This window comes from Kogia breviceps, chromosome 7 (genome assembly GCF_026419965.1).
Source record: "Kogia breviceps isolate mKogBre1 chromosome 7, mKogBre1 haplotype 1, whole genome shotgun sequence".
NCBI classification, from domain to species: domain Eukaryota; kingdom Metazoa; phylum Chordata; class Mammalia; order Artiodactyla; family Physeteridae; genus Kogia; species Kogia breviceps.
The window spans coordinates 9,988,309-10,009,501 of record NC_081316.1 but is presented as its reverse complement, the minus strand read 5'-3'; the positions used below and the strand labels follow the sequence as shown (position 1 = coordinate 10,009,501).

At 46.1% G+C, this 21,193-nt stretch overlaps 1 long non-coding RNA gene across 1 annotated transcript in view; it reads right to left on the bottom strand.

Annotated features, from left to right (window-relative positions):
- Positions 1-5,954: 5,954 nt before the first annotated feature.
- Positions 5,955-21,193, bottom strand: part of LOC131759999 (uncharacterized) — a 77,017-nt gene continuing 61,778 nt past the window's right edge. Inside the window, exon 3 of the long non-coding RNA XR_010841250.1 lies at positions 5,955-7,080. This is a non-coding gene — a long non-coding RNA (uncharacterized lncRNA). The remainder of the gene's footprint in view (positions 7,081-21,193) is intronic.

Here is a 21,193-nt window from a genome sequence, read left to right as displayed (position 1 = left end):
GGCCTTGAAAAAACCGAACTATACCCTATAGGTGAATCAGCTCCATCTGAGAAGGACTTTGACTCTCTGGCCCCTTGCCTTTCTAGGATAGTTCAAAGACGCAGGTCGGTGTAATGGAAGAACATAGGGGGCAAGACTTCAACTCTGGCTCCCTGACTGTGGAGCGATGTGGCCTTGAGCAAGTCATTTCATCTCTTTGAGCCTCAGTTTCTTTACCTGTAAAATGAAGATAGTAAACATCTGGGGGGTTGCTGTGAGGGTGAAATGCATTAATTTATAAGCATGCCCGTCACAGTGCTTGAATTTCCCACAAAGCCTGGAGCAGATATTGGTGCCTGATCACCAAACTCCTCTTCCTCCCGGTGACACAGCTAGAGGACATTTCCCAGCCTCCCTTGCAGTAAGATGTGGCCACAGGATCAAGATCTGACAGTGGAATGTGAGAAAAAGTGTGTTGTGCAAGCCACCTCCAGGCTCAGCCCACGAAACCTTCCATGTTACAGGCCCAGGGAAGCCCTTGAAATGATCTGTTGAAACACAAAATCTATGTATCTGGATCCCTGAATGACCACATGGAGTGCAGCCCTTGCTGCCAGTGAGGAACACCTCATCTGGACTTTACACGAGCAAGAAATACACCTTTAGAGTGTTACCTGATGTGGTTTTAGGGTTTATCTTTTACAGCAGCTAGCATTGCTTTAACCAACACAAAGCTTAATGCTAAAGATGAAGCCATTACTCAGAAGGAAAATCTACATAGGTTTGATTTGAGCCGCGGTGGCTTTTGTAAAACCGAATAAGGAACCACAGGACAATTAGGGAGGACATTTACATGTTAATGTTGTGTTCTATCAGACTTATGACACTTTTTTTTCCATATTTTTACATCTCTGAAATAAGGCTGTATGTTGTAATCAACAGTATCTCACATTGCAAGCAGCCAGGAGGTAGTCGTGGTACAGCTGCAGTTGACCACACGTGCACAAACTTGGTCACAGTTCTCCAGCTTCTCATCCTTTCCCTTGAGGTTCGTTCATTGTTAGCACCACAGGTGTTGGTTTAATCGCCACTAACAATGTCTTCAAAAAGATTCCATGCTGATTTGGCACTGAAATGAAAAGTTATTGTGTATTAAAAAGGCAAGGAAACAGAGCAGCTTGATACATGATAAAAATCTATGTCTAAATAAGACTTAAAAGAGCTCTTTCAGTATGCATGAAATGGAAATTCTACGTGATAGGAAAGCTTTGTGTCATGATTTTGTATTTCTTAGAAATGCATCAGTAATGGTGTGGGGTTATAATTGACAGGTGCCTTCGATTTGGTGAAATTGTCAATACATCAAAACATCAGTGATTTCAACCAAGGAAGGCATCCAGTGTAAATAATGGCGATAATAATATAACAATTTACACTTGCCAAGAGCCAGACATATGCCAGGAAGCGCTGTGCTTTACTCACATTATCTCATTTAATCATCATAACAACCCTTTGAGGTGGTTACAATTATACATGATTGCAAATCGTCCTGAGTGCTACATGGGAAAGGAACATGGTGCTCTGAGAAGGAACATAGTTCAGATTGGGTGGAGGTGGGGAGGGGAACCTCCCCGAGGAAGCAAAGAAACCCGAAAGAAAATACTAGGCAACATTTATTGAGCATTTACCACGTACCGGGTATCATTCAAAGCTTATTGTGTTGGGGCTTCCCTGGTGGTTCAATGGCTAAAACTCCATGCTCCCAATGCAGGGGGCCCAAGTTTGATGCCTGGTCAGGGGACTAGATCCCACATGCCGCAATTAAAGAGCCTGCACGCGACAACGAAGATCCCACATGCCACAACTAAGACCCAGCACAGCCTAAATAAATAAATTTTTTTTAATTAAAAAAAAAAAGTCAATGCCCTTTAAAAAAAAACACAAAGTTTATTGTGTTAACTCACTCAATTCTTACAAAAAGCCTAAGAACGTTATAATCAGCTCCATTTTACAAACGAAGAAATCAAGACAGGGATAGAGAAGTGAAATGATTTGCTCATAATAACTCAGCTCAGGCGTGATCAACCTGGAATCTGAACCAAGGCAGTGTGGCTCCAGAGCCCATGCATCTTACTTACCACTTTCCTCTCCTCTAGTGATTGAAACAAATGAGTCTCCATTTTACCAAGAACGGCAGCAGTAAGTGACCCAGTTACAAGCAAAAGCTCTAGAGCCAGGCTCCCTGAGTTTAAAGCCAGGCTCTACAACTGACCAGCAACCTCAGCTTCTTCAATTGTTGTGAGGTTTCAATGAGTTGAGACATATAGAGCTTAGCGCAGAACCAGAATATAGTCAGCGCTCAAAACATAGAACATAGTGTTGTCTCCGTACAACACTCACAGTAACTCAGAGGAAACTGAGACTCAGGGAGGTTTAGCAATTTGTCAAAACCCACCCATTTCCGGGGCTTCCCTGGTGGCGCAGTGGTTGGGAGTCCGCCTGCCGATGCGGGGGACACGGGTTCGTGCCCCGGTCCGGGAGGATCCCACGTGCCGCGGAGCGGCTGGGCCCGTGAGCCGTGGCCGCTGAGCCTGCGCGTCCGGAGCCTGTGCTCCGCAACGGGAGAGGCCACTACGGTGAGAGGCCCGCCTAGCACAAACAAACAAACAAACAAAAATCCCCCACCCATTTCAAGAAAGGAGTCAGGATTCAAAGCTAAGTTGCTTCACTCAGAAGCCTTTGCTTTAGGCATTACCCCATGGAGGTGCCTAGTAGAGATGAGTCAGTGGTTTAGCTCTTCATCCTGAAGGTTTCCAGGAAAGGAGATTCTCACTCCCAATGTGACATCTCATTTTAACATCCCAAATCCCCCTCAATAGTAAGGCTCTCTCATTGCCAATCTGGATTTCATCTGTTTTATTTCAAGGTCATTTCCTCTTTGAGAAGGAGAGAAGATGGAGACTCACCAGTCTCTTCCTCTTGTGTCTTTCATATACCATCCGTTACATTTCCTCACCAACGTAGAGAAAGCAGGGAACATTTTAGACTCTGGCACAAAGTAGATGCTCGACAGAGAAATGTGTTGCGTGGAGAACAGATTGGTGGTGCCAGAGGTGGGGGTGGGGGTGGGGCAAAATGGGTAAAGGGGATCAAAAGGTACAAACTTCCAGTTTTAAAATAAATAAGTCATCAAATGTAATGTGCAGCATGTTGGCTACTGTTAATAATACTCTTGTAGGGACGTCTCTGGTTGTCCAGTGGTTAGAATGCTGTGCTTCCACTGCCGGGGGCATGGGTTCAATCCCTGGCCAGGGAACTAAGATCCCACATCTCGGCATGGCCAAAAAAAAGAATAAATAATAATACCATTGTATATTTGAAAGTTGCTAAGATCTTAAAAGGTCTCATCACAAGGAAAAACAGATTTGTAACTATGTGTGATGATAGATTACTGTGGTGATCACTTCACAATATATACAAATATCAAATTATTATGTTGTACACCTGACACTAGTGTTACATGTCAATTATATCTCAATTAATAATAATAAATAAAGGCAAAAAAAAGGAATGTTTTATGAATGAGCAAATGAGTGAGAGGACAGCTGCACAATCTCAAAGTTCCCTCCCAGATCACGTGGACCCCGTGTACCCCACCCCTGCCCACCCAGCCCGCTTTTCTCTGACTCCCATTCTGTAGTGTTTCTCAAACAAGGGTGTTGCAAGGGCATTCTGAGCACAGTGTGGAGTTGAAGTGGCCTTAGTATGTGGTAACACCCTGGGTTTCCTCCTTCCTCATTCCCTTGGGCCAGCTTTTACCAAGAGGGTAGAGATGGAGATGTGTGTGTGTGTGTGTGTGTCTGTGTATCTGTGTGTGCTGGGGAGGGGGTGCTGAGGTTGAGGGCAGGCAGGTGGATGACATGTGACTCACACACATCCTTAACAGTCTGTCAAGGCCACAGGTGTTACACGCAGAGGAAGGTTGGAAGTCCTGCGGAACATTTATCATCAAGATGGGAGAACTGGACCTTTGGTTACAAATAACAGAAACCCATCTCAACACTCATGAGGAAAAAAGAAAGGCATGCATTGTTCACATAACTTGGAAATTCCAGGGGTAGTTCTGCTTTCAGGTATGAATAAAGACATTCACATAAGACTTCTACTTTTCTCTCTTTCTCTCTCTCCCTGCTCTGATGCTTTTCTCTCTATGTTTGACGGTACGCTCTCCTCAGAAAGCAGGCGTTCTCCAAATGATGGCTGCGGACAACCCTCCGTTGACATCCTCCCAGCTTGCAGAGAGCTCTAGCCATCATGACTGTGTTTATCTTGGGGTCAGTGGGAAGGGTTTGTCATGGGGAAGAGGCTGTTTTCTTTTGTCAAAAAATTGAAAGCTTTCTCAGAAGCCCCAGAGCAGACGTCCCCTCAGGTCTTATCGGCAACAACTGGGTCACGTGGATACCCTAGCTGCAAGGGAGTCTAGAAAAGTGAGAAATAGGGATGTGATTGGCTTAGATGTATCATGATCCATGGCCTGGGCTGGCCATGTGGTCAGCCTGAACAAAACTGGGGTTTCTTAAGCCAGGAAGGAAGGAGACTAGATTGGGTAGGTAACTAATGGTGTCTACCACAAGAAAGTGTTGTGAGGCAAACCGGCTAGATCACAGAAGAAGCACAGGGAAGAGAAGCTTTGCAAAAGTAGTGGAAATGCCAGCTAGGCGAAAGCAACTTATGTGCACATTAGAATTGGGGAGGAAGGAGGTGAAGGCCAGGAAAAGATGTGCATCAGGGAAGGTGGGCATGGCCAGAGTGGAGAGGACCAGCCAGCTGTGGACAGCACATTCCTAGGAACATACAGTTCTTATCTAAGGACACTCTGCAGCAGAGGTTCAACAAATACAGAGGATGCTTGGTGAGTGAGGAGCCAGTGAGGGATCTCACCACACAGACAGTATGAGTTCTTCCCGCTGTTTGTTCAATCTCCACTATTCATGCTCCAAGGTGACACTAAACCAAAGCAACGAAGGTGTGATACCTCTGGGGCACCAAGGAGAAACATGATGGAGCATCTTCAGTGGTTCCCTGCCACTATAAACTCAAGTCCAAACTCCATAGTCTGGTCCCACTGGTCCTCTCCAGCTTCATCTGTCACTATCCTCCCCCCTCCTCCATTCTTTTGCTCCAGATCCTCATAGCTCTCTAAATCCAGGCTGTACTTTTTTTTTTTTTTCTGGCCACGTCACGGAGCACGCACGATCTTCGTTCCCTGACCAGGGATCGAACCCCGTGCCCCCTGCAGAGGAAGAGTGAAGTCTTTTTTTTTTTTTTTTTTAATCTTTGGCTGTGTTGGGTCTTCATTGCTCTGCGTGGGCTTTCTCTAGTTGCAGTGAGTGGGGGCTACTCTTCATTGCGGTAAGCGGGCTTCTCATTGTGGTGGTTTCTCTTGTTGCGGAGCACGGGCTCTAGGCACGCGGGCTTCGGTAGTTGTGGCTGACGGGCTCAGTAGTTGTGGCTCACGGGCTCTAGAGCTCAGGCTCAGTAGTCGTGGCGCACGGGCTTAGTTTGTTCCGCAGCATGTGGGATCCACCCGGACCAGGGATCGAACCCGCGTCCCCTGCACTGGCAGGCAGTTCTTAACCACTGCACCACGAGGCAAGTCCAGAAGCACGGAGTCTTAACCACTGGACTGCCAGGGAAGCCCAGGCCTGTACTCTCCTGACTCCAGGATTTTATTCGCACTGTCCTTCCTGCCCTTTCCTATGTGTGACCTCTCTGAGCCTCTGTTGTCTTTTCTGTACAACGGGAAGCACTTCCCTAACTAGGTATTGTGAGAACTATGAAAATCAGATATACCATGGTTAGCACTTCGAAACTGCCGGGCACACAGTTAGTGCCCAGTCCGTGCTAGCTACTGTTATTCGTCAATCCCTGTCCTGAAATCTTAACAAACTTGACATACCTGCTGTAGTACTTACGCATTCCTTCCTCGCTGTTTTCCTGAATGACTGTGTCAAGAGGGTGAGCCCCAGGGCAATGTGTGTGGCTGCCCTTTGCACCTTGCTCTCTGTAGTGGCAAGGCAAAAGCACACAGCTGTTCTTGAAGAGTTCACCTGAGATGAAAAACAGCCAGCCTGACGAGGGACGGAATGTGTCCATCCAGGACACGTTGGAGGCTGCAGAGCTTGGGTGGGCAGAAAGTCAACCTGCAGGAGTGTTCCCTCTTGCTGGCTGCGGGGTCACACCAGGAAATGGAGCCCACCCGCAGGTGCACAACAGAGCTGCTAGGAAAGTCAGACGAACTTGTCCACCAACCATGTGTGGCTCAGGTCTGCTGCCAGGTATCTCCCCCAGAAGACAGGAACCTACCAGTGTGGGGAGGTGAGAGGCCTGAGTGCCACTCGACTCCTCTCATGGCCCATCGGCGGTGACTCAGCAGGAAGACAGCCAAGGTCTGAGTCACTCCCTCTCCTCCCACCACACCCAGGGTTTTCCGTGGCTTGGAAGGCTGCTTATAGCTGGAGGTGTAAATCTTCAGTACCTGGGTCTGATCTCTTTAACACAGCTTAGTATTTAAAAGCCCAAGATCTGGAGTTAGGCAGCTTGGGTTAGAAGCCTGGTTCCACCTCTTATCTAACCCACAGCAAGTTTCTTAGATTCTCTGGCCATAGTTTGCCCATCTGTAAATGGGAACAATAACGTTACCTCCCTCACGGAAAGTGAAATAGCTTAGAACAGTGCGTGGTATGTTGATAGGGCTCCTCTAAAACCCCAGGCCTGGTCCCACCTCAGGACTTTTGCACTTGCTGCTTTCTCTGCCTATGTTTTTGCCCCCAATGGCAGCTCCCTCGCTTAATTCAGGTCTTTACTAAAGATTCATTTTCTCAGTGAAGCCCACGACGGCCGCCCTATCTGAGCCCTCCTCCCCCGAAACTTCTTACCTTCTTTCCCACTTTGTCTCCATAGTACTTATCACTGTCTAATACGCCATGCATTTCAATCATGTATCTTCTCTACTGTCTGTCTCCCTCCATCCACCCTGGAATTCAAGTTCCATTTTTGGCTGTTTTCTTCACTGCTGTATTCCCGAGACCTGGAAAAGTGCTGACACATAGCAGTTCTCAATAAACATGTGGAACGAATGGAAATGAATGTCAACTTAATTCGCTATTATTTATCACCAATTATTATTGTCATCAATAAAGATCACCAGTAAAGATCACCATTATTACCTCATTCCAGTGAGAATCAGAGAGAAGTTCAAAGCTTAAAACCATTACCAGATTCTGCACATCTGCCTTTGGTTCGTTTATACTTGAATTAATAGACTCTCAAAACTTGGAGACATCCACTGTTAGGGTGGAAAAACTCTGTTAGCCACAGGGCTGGGCAGATGGCCGGTAATGTAACTACATAAATCCGATGGGGCCAGTAAGGAGTGGTGAGAACCCAGGAAGTCGGGAATGCAATCCCCACCTAAAGGCATTTCTATTCAAATTTAAAAATAACCTCTACTCACCAAACACGTCTCCAAGCTGCGTTTCCCTGATTCCAGACTCGAACTGTAAATTTATCTTACCGCCCACTGGATCATCCTGATTTTAAACTATCCAAATATTGACACGACCCAGAGGCCCCATTCTCCCACCACCCTGACGTCAAGACTCCAGGTGGCACTCACAGGTATAGCGGTCGGTTACAAGCTTAGTGATCCTATTTAGGGCTGCTTTGCTGCCCTTTCAACTCTCCCAAAGTTCAGCTGGGGGTAAATTCCGAAAGCCTAGCAGAGCCTGGGTGACTTAACGAATGACTGATGGCTCAAAGCAATCAGTCACAAGGGTCCGCAGTACCTTCCTCATCTCCATTATTCAATCTTCACAAACCTCCCAAGGAGGCACCTCATGTCCAGTTAGAATCTCGCTCCAGGAAAAGATTATTTCCCCCCCATTCCTCAAGGGTGAAGGGTGATTAAAAAGACAGACTCACATCATTAAAGAGATCCCGCTCCGTCTGCGTAGAGATTGGGGTGACCCCACCCCCTCCCCGAGGACGACGGGCGGGGACTTGCCTCATGTTTGTATAAAGGCCCGTCCTGGTGAATTTCCCAAAGAGAGACAGCTCCGAAAGTATGGAGCCTTTACCCCTAGAAACGGAAATTGCCAGAGGCCTTCCTCCCTCCCACCTCCCTCTGCCCTGCCCCTCCCCCGCCCCGCAGCATTTTCTCATTAAGATGGAAGAAGGAATTAAGCCCCCCCACACACATATACACTCACACACCCAACATAAAATGGGGAAATGGAGCTTAGACCGACTAGAGTTCTAACCTTCCCTGGCTATATGACCTTGGAGTTCCCGGAGCCTTTCTTTGCTTTCTCATCTGTGAACTGGGAAGAAAATTCAAGTCATCTGACCGGGTGCTGGGAAGAGCCCTCCTCCTCCTGATTTAGCCCCAGCCGCACCCCAGACATGCACACTCATTAAATGTTAGCTGTTGCCGTTATTACCGTTACTTGGGTTCACCTCGTGAATGCGAATTTGGAACCAAGACCACCAGCTCACAGTCAGCTGGCACCAGGGCCACACCTGCCTCTGGAAGCAAAGCACTCTGAAGAGCAAGTCAGATGTGCCACGCGTCAGTCCCTGCAGCACAAGAGACCAGCAGCCACGACTATCTCAGTAGTGACTTCAGCATTAGCCCACCAGCTCATGGCTACTCCACGTTATTGGCCCCAGACCTCCACCCACCCCGGCCATTCCCCTGTAGTGATCATTTTGAGAGAAGCCTTAAAAGATCACTGCTCTGTAGGCCTGACAGTTCTTCCTCTTTCTCTTTGTCATTGACTCTTACAGTCTTTGACCTCTAAGCCTTAAGGGGCTCAGAGAGTAGTGAAAAGATGTAGAAGTCCTGAGGCTGCCTTAGCCTCTGAGCTTTGCTGCTAAGCTGCTGTTTAAACCCCAGGGAAGTAACTTCTTTTCTCTAAACCGTTGGTTTCTAATCTGCAAAGACAGAAAAGCAACATCCATTCATGGCTACCAGGTGTTTAGGCGCACGTTCGTATAGTTAACTCATTTGCTGTGTGAAGTGAAGGAGTTGGACTATGTAATTTCTGCATCTCTTCTGGGAAAGGTTTCAGTAGTTGCTTTCAAAACCACTCCAGGGGGCGGGGCTTCCCTGGTGGCGCGGTGGATGAGAGTCCGCCTGCCGATGCAGGGGATGCGGGTTCGTGCTCCGGTCCGGGAAGATCCCACGTGCCGTGGAGCGGCTGGGCCCGTGAGCCATGGCCGCTGAGCCTGTGCGTCCGGAGCCCGTGCTCCGCAACGGGAGAGGCCACAACAGTGAGAGGCCCGCGTACCACAAAAAAAAACACAACACCACTCCACCTCTCAACCCAGGGAAGGGGCTGTGACCTCACAGAGAGAACACAGGATAAAGACCCAGGCTGGCCTGGGTTTAAATCTCTGGTCTGTCATTTCTCAGCTGTGTTGACGCTGGGCAAGTCACACGGGTGCTCTGAACCTCAGTTTCCTCATCTACAAAATGGGAACAATAATACCTCCCTCGCAGGGCTGCCTGGAGGAAGGATCAAATGAGATGGGTGTGTAGGAGCCTAGCACTGCCCTTAGGAGAGAGTAGGGCTGCAGTGTGGGTTCCTGCCTCTTCCTTAATTACCCAGAATTGAGGATGTCTTTATGCTAATTATTTCTGCTAACCCCTTTAAGGGTTTTGCTCAGGTTTTGTTTGTGAGAAGGAAGCATAAAGTCACATCGGACGGTCTAAGAGGACGCTGATGACAAGGGTGTCATTTCTGCAGCCTACGCTCCGAGCCAGTGTCCGATGGTCATCACCGCAGATCCGAGCAAAATCAGCCTTTCCCTCGGGACTCTGATGCCCAAGAACAAGCATTTTCCTTTCCAAACATTTTTATTTTAACTTTAAAAGTTCCCCTCCACTGTGCTAGGTGCAGCCCAGGATCTGGGTCACTTTCTCTGAGAGGCCCTCTTTGACCCCCGCTGTGTATAATTCTAGCCCCTCTCCCACCTCTGGCCACTCCCCATTCCCCTTCCTGCTTTGCTCTTCTCCGTAGCACTTATCACCACACCACAAACACACCCACACACGCAGTTCCCTAGAATGTTAAGCCCTGGGAGGATTAGGGCCTGTAGGCGCTGCGTTCACTGCAGTGTCTCCAGTGCAGAGAAGAGGCATTAGTAAGCTCTAAATAAAATGTGTTGGAAGAATGAATCTGAACCTGAGTTAAAGACCAGCTGGCAGTTATGGCCAGATAATAATCAAATATCACAGGAGCCCCTCATTGCACAGTTTGCAAAGCCTTCTCACAGTATCTACTTGATCCTGTGCAGAAGATCCTCTGCATTTTCTTGGTGAAGAAACTTAACTCAGACATGAAGCATCTCTGGAAAACAGAGGAAGCTCTCCTGGCCTCCTGGCCTTGGGCAAGTCACTTCCCTTCTCTAATCTCATTTTTCCTTATGAGAAAATGACAAGATGTGGACTGGTTCCCTTCTGGGGCTCAGACTTTTTTAAATTCTTAAATCCTGTGACCTGATTGTTAACCCTTTAAAGACTGACTCAAATGCTGTTACCCATAAACCGTAACTGCAGAATCAGGACAAGTGGAAACCTCTTTCCATCTGATTCCATTTCCAGTCTTCTTTCAGACTGCACTCCACTGGTGGACATTGCAGGTGGGTCTGCTGACACAGTAAGTTCTATATACCAATGAGTTGTGGTAGTTGTTTTTGTTATATGGTCAAAGCAGGCAATTTATTTAGTTTTTACACCATTACTCTGCATTTGGCTGGGTTTCCACTAGTCTCCTAACTCAACTGTCCATCTCCAAGCTCTCCTCTCCAATCCATCTTACACACTGCTTGGAAACTAAATGAACAAACCTTGCTTTCAGGAAATCAAAAACTTTCAGTGGCTCCCTAGTGACTACAGCCTACGCATAGAGGGGTTAGCCTACCATTTGAGGCCCTCCTCAATCTTATCGTGACCCTTTCAAACATACTTCCCTACCCCACCCTGCTTTGTTGCACAAGAATTCCCTGCTCCAGTCAATTCAACTCATTCATTCGTTCATTCATTTGATAACAATGTAATACATTTCCTACTATAAGCCAGGCACTCACAGCTGTAGGCGCTGCTGTGATGAACAAGTTCTGTCCTCAAGAAGAATATATTCTAGAGGGGAAAAGTTGGACAATAAGCAAGGAAACAAGTTAACAAGATTACTTCAGATAATGATAAGAAAATCAGCACTTGCACTTTGGTAACAGTAGCATATACAATAGCTCAAACAAAGCAGGATGCAGTGGTAGAAAGGTGGTGGCACGATCTTAGATCCTGTGATCAGGAAGGTCTCTTTGTGGGGCCACATCTAGGGAAGACTTGAGTGAGAAGAAAGGGCCAGCCATGTGGAGACCTGGGAAGAGGGTTCCAGGCAAAAACGAGAGCCGGTTGCAAAGGCCCTAAGGTGGCAACAAGCTTCACATGTGCTCAGGGTGGAACAAAGGCCAGTATGGCCGAATCAATGCGGGCAAGGAAGAGGTTGGTGGGAGATGAGGTCAAGGAGGTAGGCGGGGGTCAGCTCAAGCCGAGCCTGGTGAGGAGTCTGGATTTTATTCTAAGTATATGGGAAGCCGTTAGAAGATGTTCATAGGAGAGTGACGTGATTGATACATATTTTAACAGATGACTCTGGCTGTAGTGTGGAGAGTGAGTTGTGGACAGTACAAGAAGAGAAGCAAGAGGGCCAGTTCAGAGGCTTTTTAAGAGTCAAGGTGAGGGGTGATGTGGCCTGAGCCAGGGAGAGGCAGTGCAGACAGAGAGAAGTGGGGGCATCACAGATGTTTCTAGAAGTAGAGCGAACATGATCCATCTAACCCAGCTAATGACGGCTTCGTTAGAGGGGACATAAGGGGAGCAGAGAAAGGAGGCGTCAAGATATTAGACTCATCGCCTTCCCAGCAAGACTCTGTGCTCTTCCCCGCCATTTCCTCTCCGCCTCTACTCTACTCTCTGCTTTCTCTTCACCATCTCTAAACCATCCATTTGCACACACCACTCACCGCCCGCCCCCCCCCCCCCCCCTACTATTTCAATGGCACCTTTCTTTTCTGCTTTCTTCAGTCCTTGAAATCTTTCTTCACTCAATCTCTGGTTACTTGTGTGTGTATGTGTATCCATCAGTAGGTGCTGAGATGAATTTCTGTTTTGAGGGCTGTGTTCTGCCTTCCCCTATTAGGTGATTGATTCTTCAAGGATAGGGTAGGTACACCAGCAAAACTGTAGGATAGAATGGCATGTTAGCTATGAGCACCTCCAGAATCTCATTGATTAGTGACATCCATCAGATAAGTTACTGACTTCTGTGAGCCTCAGCTACATAACTGAAAAAAAAAAAAAAAGATGGGGGTGGAGGTGTGATTACCTAAATAATGCATGTAAAGTGCTTAGTACATACAGTTCCTGGCATGTAGTAAGCCTTCAATAAATCATAGCTGTGGTTATTATTTGCAAGGCAGTTGTGCTGCTGGTGGCTATGACTTTGGGCAAGTTTTTTTTCCCTTCTTTGAATCTCAGTTTGTGCATCTGTGAAATGGGTTGCAGGTAAACTTCAGCTCTAAGATTCTCAATGCCTCTGTTCTATTTGTAAACACTTTAGAATCCACTGTAAGTAATGTTGCCCAAAACCCATGGGATGTGATTTATTCTTCATAATGTTGCACCGCCCTCTATTGGACATACTCTGCCAGCATACTTGTTGGATCCTTAAATCAGCAGATGCTTAAACAGAAGCCCAGATCTCCCTCGCCTATATGCTGACAACTGTCTCTTCTTAAGTAAGATCTCTCTCCATATAGCTACAGATTATTTTTAAAACAACAAAAATAAGGTGGTTTTTGCATTTTTAAATTCTGTCCCTACTTTATTCCATTTTTAGGACTTTGTAAAAGTTTAGGATTTTAAAAATTTATCTATTTTAACACAATTTCAGAATTACAAAAAAGTTGAAGAATAACACAAGAATTAACACTGTATCTTCACCCAGATTCCCCAGGTATTTACAACTGATCGCATTCATTTTATTATTTTCTTTCTCTCTGCACACACAATACATGCACACATACATACATATGTAATACATACATATTTTTTTCTGAATCATTTGAGAGTAAACTACAAACATGAAGCCCTTTTATCCCTAAATACTTTATTGATGGTGATGTAATATTATAAAATCTTCAGACTTTATTCAGATTTCTCAAATTATCTCAACAGTCTCTTTAGAGCAGAACAAAATCCTACATCCCATTTTACATTTGGTTGTGCTGTCTCTTTACTTTCCTTTACTCTGGAATAGTTTCAAATTTTTTCTTTGTCTTTTATTTTTCAGTATTCTTGGCTCACTCTCTTTTTAAAATTATTTTTATTATTTTTTTGGCTGCATTGGGTCTTCATTGCCGCGCGCAGGCTTTCTCTAGTTGTGGCGAGCCGGGGCTTCTCTTCGTTGCAGTGTGCGGGCTTCTCATTGCGGTGGCTCACCTTGTTGCAGAGCACAGGGCTCTAGGCGCACGGGCTGCAGTAGTTGTGGCACTTGGGCTCCGTGGTTGTGGCTCGCGGGGTCTAGAGCGCAGGCTCAGTAGTTGTAGCTTAGTTGCTCTGCGGCATGTGGGATCTTCCCAGACCAGGGCTTGAACCCGTGTCCCATGCAATGGCAGGCGGATTCTTAACCACTGTGCCACCAGGGAAGTCCCTCTGTGTCTTTCAAGACATTGACATTTTTGAAGACCACAGGCCAGATATTTGGTAGAATATGCCTCTATTTGGTTTTGTCGGATGTTTCCTAATAATTAGATTCAGGTCATGCAATACCACCAAAGTTCGGGTGTTTTTTGTTTGTTTGTTTGTTTATATGGGATCTTAGTTACCCGACCAGGGATCGGACCAGTGCTCCCTGCAGTGGAAGCCCAGAGCCCTAAACACTGGACTGCCAGGGAATTCCCCGTGGCTGCAGCGAGTGGCTGTTGAGTTTAAAAACAAAAAACAGGGGCTTCCCTGGTGGCGCAGTGGTTGAGAATCCGCCTGCCAATGCAGCGGACACGGGTTCGATCCCTGGTTCGGGGAGATCCCACATGCCACGGAGCAACAAAGCCCATGTGCCACAACTGTTGAGCCGGTGTGCCACAACTACTGAAGCCCACGTGCCTAGAGCCCATGCTCTGCAACAAGAGAAACCACCGCAATGAAGAGTAGCCCCCACTTGCCGCAACTAGAGAAAGCCTGTGTGCAGCAACAGAGACCCAATGCAGCCAAAAATAAATAATTTTTTTTAAAAAGTATGTGCTTAGGCAGGGTATGCAATAATGCTATACATTAGAAATTACTATAATCATGTATTTATTTGTTTATTTGAATAAACAAACACGGGTTCTTTTGAAAAGTACTGATGCCAAGACCCACCCCTAGAAATTTTTATTAAATTGGGATATTGCTTGCATATTAGTATTTTCTTAAAGCTCTACAGGTGCTTCTAAAAGGCAGTCCGGATTGAGAGTCATTGATTTCTACTCTGCTAACTCAAAAAAGAATATTAGACAAGTTACAAGTTACAGAGATCCATAAAAATACAGTAGGATAAGATGAATTGCAAGACAGGAGGGACATTCAATAGGAGGACACACATGAAGTCTCATAGGCTTGCTTTGAATGGGCTATAAATTTGTTCTAACAAACAACATGAAGATAATGAAATAATGTTAAAGACAGAGACCCAATTTTAAACTGATATATACAGGGTAAAACTATGCTGCATCTAGAAAAAGATGAGAAGAAATAAACTAAAAAAGGTGTCAGTGGTTGCATCTGAATGGTGACATTATGAGTGGTCTTAATTTTTTCCACATTTTTCTTTAATGTCAAAATTTCCTTTAAAGAATCTGAGGTATTTTTAGTAATTAAAATGTTTTTTAAATATCAATATAATTAAAATAATTTCTTTTGCATAGCACTAAATTTGCAAAGCTCACATCTCATAATAGTAATATGTAATAAGTATAATGATTTATTGAATGCTTACTATGTGTCAAGTACTATACTATAAGCTTTACATAGATTCTCTTTTAATCCTTACAGATACTCTTTGAGGTCGATACTATTATGAACCCCATTTTATAAGATAGAGAAACAAACTCAGAAAGGTTAATTCACTTGCCCAGTTTCAAACAGCTTCTAAGTGTCAGAGCAAGGATTTTCCTCTAAAGCTTTAACATCTAACCACTAAGTACAGGGAAATTGCTAGGAAAAACAGGTACTCTTATGCAAACTCCACTAAATTTAGTTATTTTGCATGCTGTTTGTTAAAGGTTTTTTTCCATATCAGATGAATGTTTAATATGAAAAATTCCTTGGTATGCCTTCGTTAGTCGCTTTGAAAATGAAATGAAAACTCTTGCTATTACTTTGGTTGGTAGCTTTCCACCAACATTCAGGCACGGGCTTTTTTTTAAAAAAGCAAAGTCACAAAATAAATGACAATCACCAGGCAATATTCAGTAATTTTTATTTATAATAAGGATTTTAAACATGATGCGACATTTTAAAACATTTATAGAACAGTCGTTCTTCGTTCAAAAGGAACTCAAAGGATGTCTTTAATTCTTTTCCCATGCATCAAGACCAAAAACTTTTACTGAGATCTGTCTAAAAGGCTTAGGGATAGAAAAACAAAATCTAAAAGTCTGGTTTGCTTTAGTGTAGTTGAGTTTTAATTGCTTTTGTTTTTAAGAAAAAGAATTGGAAAAATATGTGGGTTGTCCACTGTGAGTTATAGAATAAGCAGAGGGCTAGGGGGTCAGGAATCCCAGGTTTTGGTTGTCACTTCCCCTCTCTGGGTTTTTACTTCCTTACTTATAAATGAAGGGATTGGACCAGACAATCTCTAAGGAACTTCTCAGCTCAAAAATTCATGATTTTACAACTGGATTGTCCTGCCTTGTTCTGTATTACCTGAATCTAAGGAACAGCAAAAGCAGCAGCCCTCTCCTAGTCCTGAGACGGTGCCCGTGTGTTGTTGGACAGCAGAAGAGAAATGAATCAAGGCAGTTTCCTCCCTGTCAACCCTCCATCCACCGAGGCTGCTCTCAGCTCCAGCTAGAGAATGGAGGCCCCAGAAAGAAAAGAAAAACAGGAACGGAAGCTTAATAGCTGGATTTGAAGAAGTAAGAGGAAGGAGAAAGCGGAGGAGCAGAAAGAAAGTGAAGGGAAAAGACGTCCCTTTCGGGTTTCCCTGGTGGCGCAGTGGTTGAGAGTCTGCCTGCCCATGCAGGCGACACGGCTTCGAGCCCTGGTCCGGGAAGATCCCCCTGGGCCCGTGAAGCATGGCCGCTGAGCCTGCGCCCCGCAACGGGGGAGGCCACAACAGTGAGAGGCCCATGTACCGCAAAAAAAAAAAAAAAAAGATGTCCCTTTTTGTTAAGGACTTTCGTATATTTAAACATCCCAACATTTTGTAAGCAAATCAAAGTTTACATGATATATTCTAGTATTCCAAAATGGATATAGTAAGTTTAGATCTGTAAAGAACGCTTTAAAAGTACTGCATTTATTTAAAGCTTTTTCTTCCCATCACTGGTAGTTTCTGGAGCTGCCCTGTCCAAAATGGTAGCTGCTAACTCCATGCGGCTGTTTAAAGGTAAATGTAAATTAATTAAAATGAAATAAAATGTAAAAGTCAGCTCTTCAGCCGTGATAACCACGTATGAAGTGCTCAATAGCCACGTGGGGCTAGTAGCTACCGTCCCGGACAGCACAGGCATAGGGCATTTCAATTATGGAAGAAAGTTCTACTGGACAACACTCTTCTTGAAGGTTTAAGCAGGGGAAATGGAGTTCAGAACATTTGAGAGAAGATTAATTAGACAATAGGAAAATGCAAATGCTGCAAATAGGCAGTTGTTAATAATTAGAATAGTTGCGGCTACTGGATTTCCCAATTTATATGCATCCTGTCACTCGCTCCTTAAAATTTCCCAATGAGGTGAATACACACATTATCCCCAATTTACAAATGGCAAAACTGAGGCTTAAAGAGATGAAATTGCCTGAGGTCACATAGCAAACAAGGGCACCCAGTTTACACAGCACCAGACTCTGTGCCTATTGCCTCCTGACCTCAAGTTTAAAGGGCAAGAACCGCTGGCTGGTGGCTGTAGATGTGATGCGTGCTGTCCTAGGCACAGGGGACGTGGTGTGGCCAAGTCCCCACCCTTAGGGCAGGTGAGAAGCAAGGAAGGAGTAAGCAAATAAAGGCATCATGTCAGCCAGTGACTGATGCAACGAAGTTAATAAAACGGAGTATATAATATAGACGTGGGGAATGGGCTCCTGGAGGCTCTGTTGGGGGAGAGGCCTCTCTGAAGGGTGGCATTGGAGCTGAGACCTGAATGATGGGGAGGCACCGGCCCGAAGGAGAGCAGAGGCCTCGACAGAGCAGACACCCTGCCACAGGACAGAGCTTGGTGAACCAGAAGACCAGCAAGGACTCCAGCCAGCGTGGCCGTCGGTGAGGACAGAGAGGAAAGCATGGGGGGTGTGCAAATGGAGAGTCGGCTGTCCCTGCCTAGAGCCTCCTCCGCTGCGGGGAGAGAAATAAACCCAAAGGGCCGCCCAGGCAACTTTCGTCACTCATCTCCACTCTGACCTCCCAGGTGGACCACCCTTCCCTTTCGTCTTACCCTAAGGGTGCTTGACCTTCGAACTGGTCTCCCCGCTTCCATCAACGCCCCCTAGAGTCTGTTCTCTACTCAGCAGCCACAGTGATCCTGTTAAAATGGAAGTCAGTGCACCCTGCCTCAGCTCATAGCTCTCCGAAGTGCCCCATCTCACTCACAGTAAAACCCAAAGCCATTGTGATGGCTGACAGGGTCCTGAGTGGTCTGCTTCCTGCTACTTTCCTGACCTCATCTCCTCCTATACTCTCCCCTGCGCACTCCATGCCGGCCACACTGGCCTCCTTGCTGTCCCCAAGCACGTCAGGCCCCCTCCAGCCTCCAGCCTGCTCTGCTGGAACGCTCCCTCCCAGACCTGCCACTTCACTCCCTCGCCTCCTTAAGTTTGGGCTCCAATGTCACCTTCTCCATGAAGCCTTCCCTGACCACCATATTTAAATTCAAACCCCTCTTACCTGCACTACTTTTCTCCCCGTCACTTATCCCCTTTGAACATGTTATGTTTTTTCTTACATTTCTTAGGTGCATTTAGACTGTGTGTTGTCTGTCTCCCATCTAGCATTTACCCCCTCCCTGAGAGCAAGAATCTTTGCTTTGTTTCCTGCTGGATCCTTCGCCCCTAGAACATGCACATAGTAAAGAGCTCAATGTTTGTATTTTTTGATACATGTAGAATGAACGTTGAGCTCCACTCTCTTGGGAGTCCTCTTCCAGATTTGGGGTCTATCTCCTGGCACAGTAAATGTGGCAGAACCCCTTTCTCCCTATGACCCCCTGATTTTTGTTATTGGTCAAAGGTGATTCATATTTAAAATAGCTTTTTAAATATTTAAACCAGTGACACATCTCAGTTTAAAATTTGCTGGTCTCTCCCCAGCCTCAGGCACAGACACTCTAGAGCATCACGGGCCAACAGAAATAGAATGCAAACCACATATGTAATTTTAAATTCACCAGCAGCCACATTAAAAGAAGTAAAAAAGAAACAGGTTAAAAGAGTTTTAATAATGTATTTTATTTAACTCAACAATCTAAATATTGTCGACTCAACATGTAATCATTATTTTTATAATTTTTAATTTATTTTTATCTATTTACTTTTTTAATGTTAATTAATTTATTTATTTTGCAGGTCTGAGTTGCGGCGTGGGAACTCTTAGTTGCAGCGTGCATGTGGGATCTGGTTCCCTGACCAGGGATCGAACCCAGGCCCCCTGCGTTGGCAGCACGGAGTCTCACCCGTCGGGCCACCAGGGAAGTCCCCATCAACATGTTAATAAGATAAGTTAATGAGATATTTTACATTCTCTTTCCACACAAAGATTTTCACGTTCGGGGTGTATTTTACACCTACAGCACAGCTCCACTTGGACCGACCACATTTCAAGCTCTCGAGAGCCACATGTGGTGAGTGGCTATAGCCAGCTCTGCGGTCTCTGGAGGAGACGGTATGGGGTCCATGGTACCAAAGCAAGAGCTTTGGGCCTCTCACCAAAAGCGTTGGTAAAAAAAAGCTCACATCAGCAAAAGCTCCAGAAGCAGCCAAGCCTCTTTCTTTCTCCTTCCCTCAACCCCTGCCCTAGGCCACTTTAGGCTCTGGGATCTCCCTTGGGTGCTGTGGGTTCCTGCTCCTTTCAGGGCTCTTCCACTTGGAGGCACCCCCCCTCCGTGACACTTGCATGACCCACTAGGGACCCAGACTCTTTGCAGTGGGGAATGTCCGAGGTCAGCCCTGTCTACCAAGGGGAGGGACGCGGGAGAACAGACCCTCTCTCCCAGCAGCCCTGGGAACAGAATGCTCGCATGGGTTCCCCGTCTTCAGGGAGAGCAACCGCGCGCCCAGCCCAAGGCATGGGGGATGGGAGGGGGAAACAGGCCCTTCAGCTGGAATTGCTGTTCATGCTTCTCTCCAGGAAAAAAAAAAAAATTCTGGAGCAATTTTGGCTTTCCTCTCTTACAAGTCAGGACAGTTGACCCGTTCCCAGGGTGAAGTTTTCTGGACTTCAGCCCCCCTTCCTATAAAGCTCTTCCCCCAAAGACTCTGCAACATGGTGCTGTTTTGCATCCGCAGCCTGCTTCAGCTTGTGTCCAGGCTGCCCAGTCCCTAGGCCTCTCACTCGCTGACTGTATTTTTATCACCCTCCCCTCAACCCCACATGCTTATTTCTGCCTTTTCCTTCGCCCCTTCAGGCTCTGCTGTGGTTTTTGATGATTTCCCCTTTGTTTAATCATTCTGGTGAAACTGGACTCAAAATAGAAAACAAGAGAGTGCTGACATGGATGGAAAATAGATCCGCTAGAACAACTTCAAGTAACAACATGCTAATCGCCGTCCCCTAACTATCACCAGCTCACACACTTATGGACATGGTGTCACCTCACAGGCCAGGGGCAGCTCTTTCACTCCTCGGACAGCACACGTGTGTTAGGGTTCTACGAGGGACAAAGTTCTATTGCTCCAGGCTCTGGGGGAGACAGAAGTGGGTAGGCTGTCAAGGCTTCTGCCCCAAAGGACCTTGTACGGAATAAAGACGATGCCTGCCCCAAGCTCAAAGCTTTCAACTAAGCTGTAAGGAGGCAGGGGTCTCATGGAAGAGGGGCACTTGAACCGGGACTTGAAGGATTTTAAGAGGCAGAAACAGCAAGGAACTGCCTATTATGCCACCAGAGGAAAGGAAGTGTAGAGGCAGGGAGTGGGAGAGACACACCCATTTGGCAAAGCAACTGGCTTTGGCCTGATTGGTCTCCTGCTGGTGCTGGACGGATGGCTCAAAGTTTTTGATATTATCCTTGAATGGAGGGGATATGCCAACTTCCATGCACAGGGCTCCTGTCCATGTTTCCAACACTAGGGCTTTATGGCTCTGAGAGCATCCGAATGAGACAGTTGAGGGAGGAAAGCCTAAAGAACAGAGGGATGCCCTGGAACCCTCGCAGCCGAGCTGCCGTCACCATGGGCACTTCTGCAGCCTGCGGGCCACTCAGATGAGATGAAAACCTTGAGCTCAGGTGGCTTGAATTACTGAGCTGAGGCCTCCCTGGAATTGTCCCAAGGCCACTGCCCCGTGGTCTGTCCTCTTCAGTGTGAGGGGCAACCCTCCTTGTAGTGGATGGTTGAAGATTCTTTTCTCTTTTACAAAAACAGAATTAGAGGGAGAGAGAGAAAAGAAGATGTCTCCAACCTCCCCACCTCAAGAAAGTAATTCCTGCTATTTAGGGAACCAATTGATGGGGAAAGTCTGAAAGAGCTTCACAAATGACACAAATTCAGTGCTGGGTTTAGTTTTACCTCTTCTGGAACCATCCCCCCAAGCTCAACTCAGGTATCCAAGAGAGAACATGCCTGGTCCCCATTTTAGCGGTACACTGAAATGCTCCATCACACCACCTAGGTTTGACTCTTTTTTTTTTTCCACAGCATTGATCACTATCTGAAATTCTCTTCTTCATTCACTTGGATTCT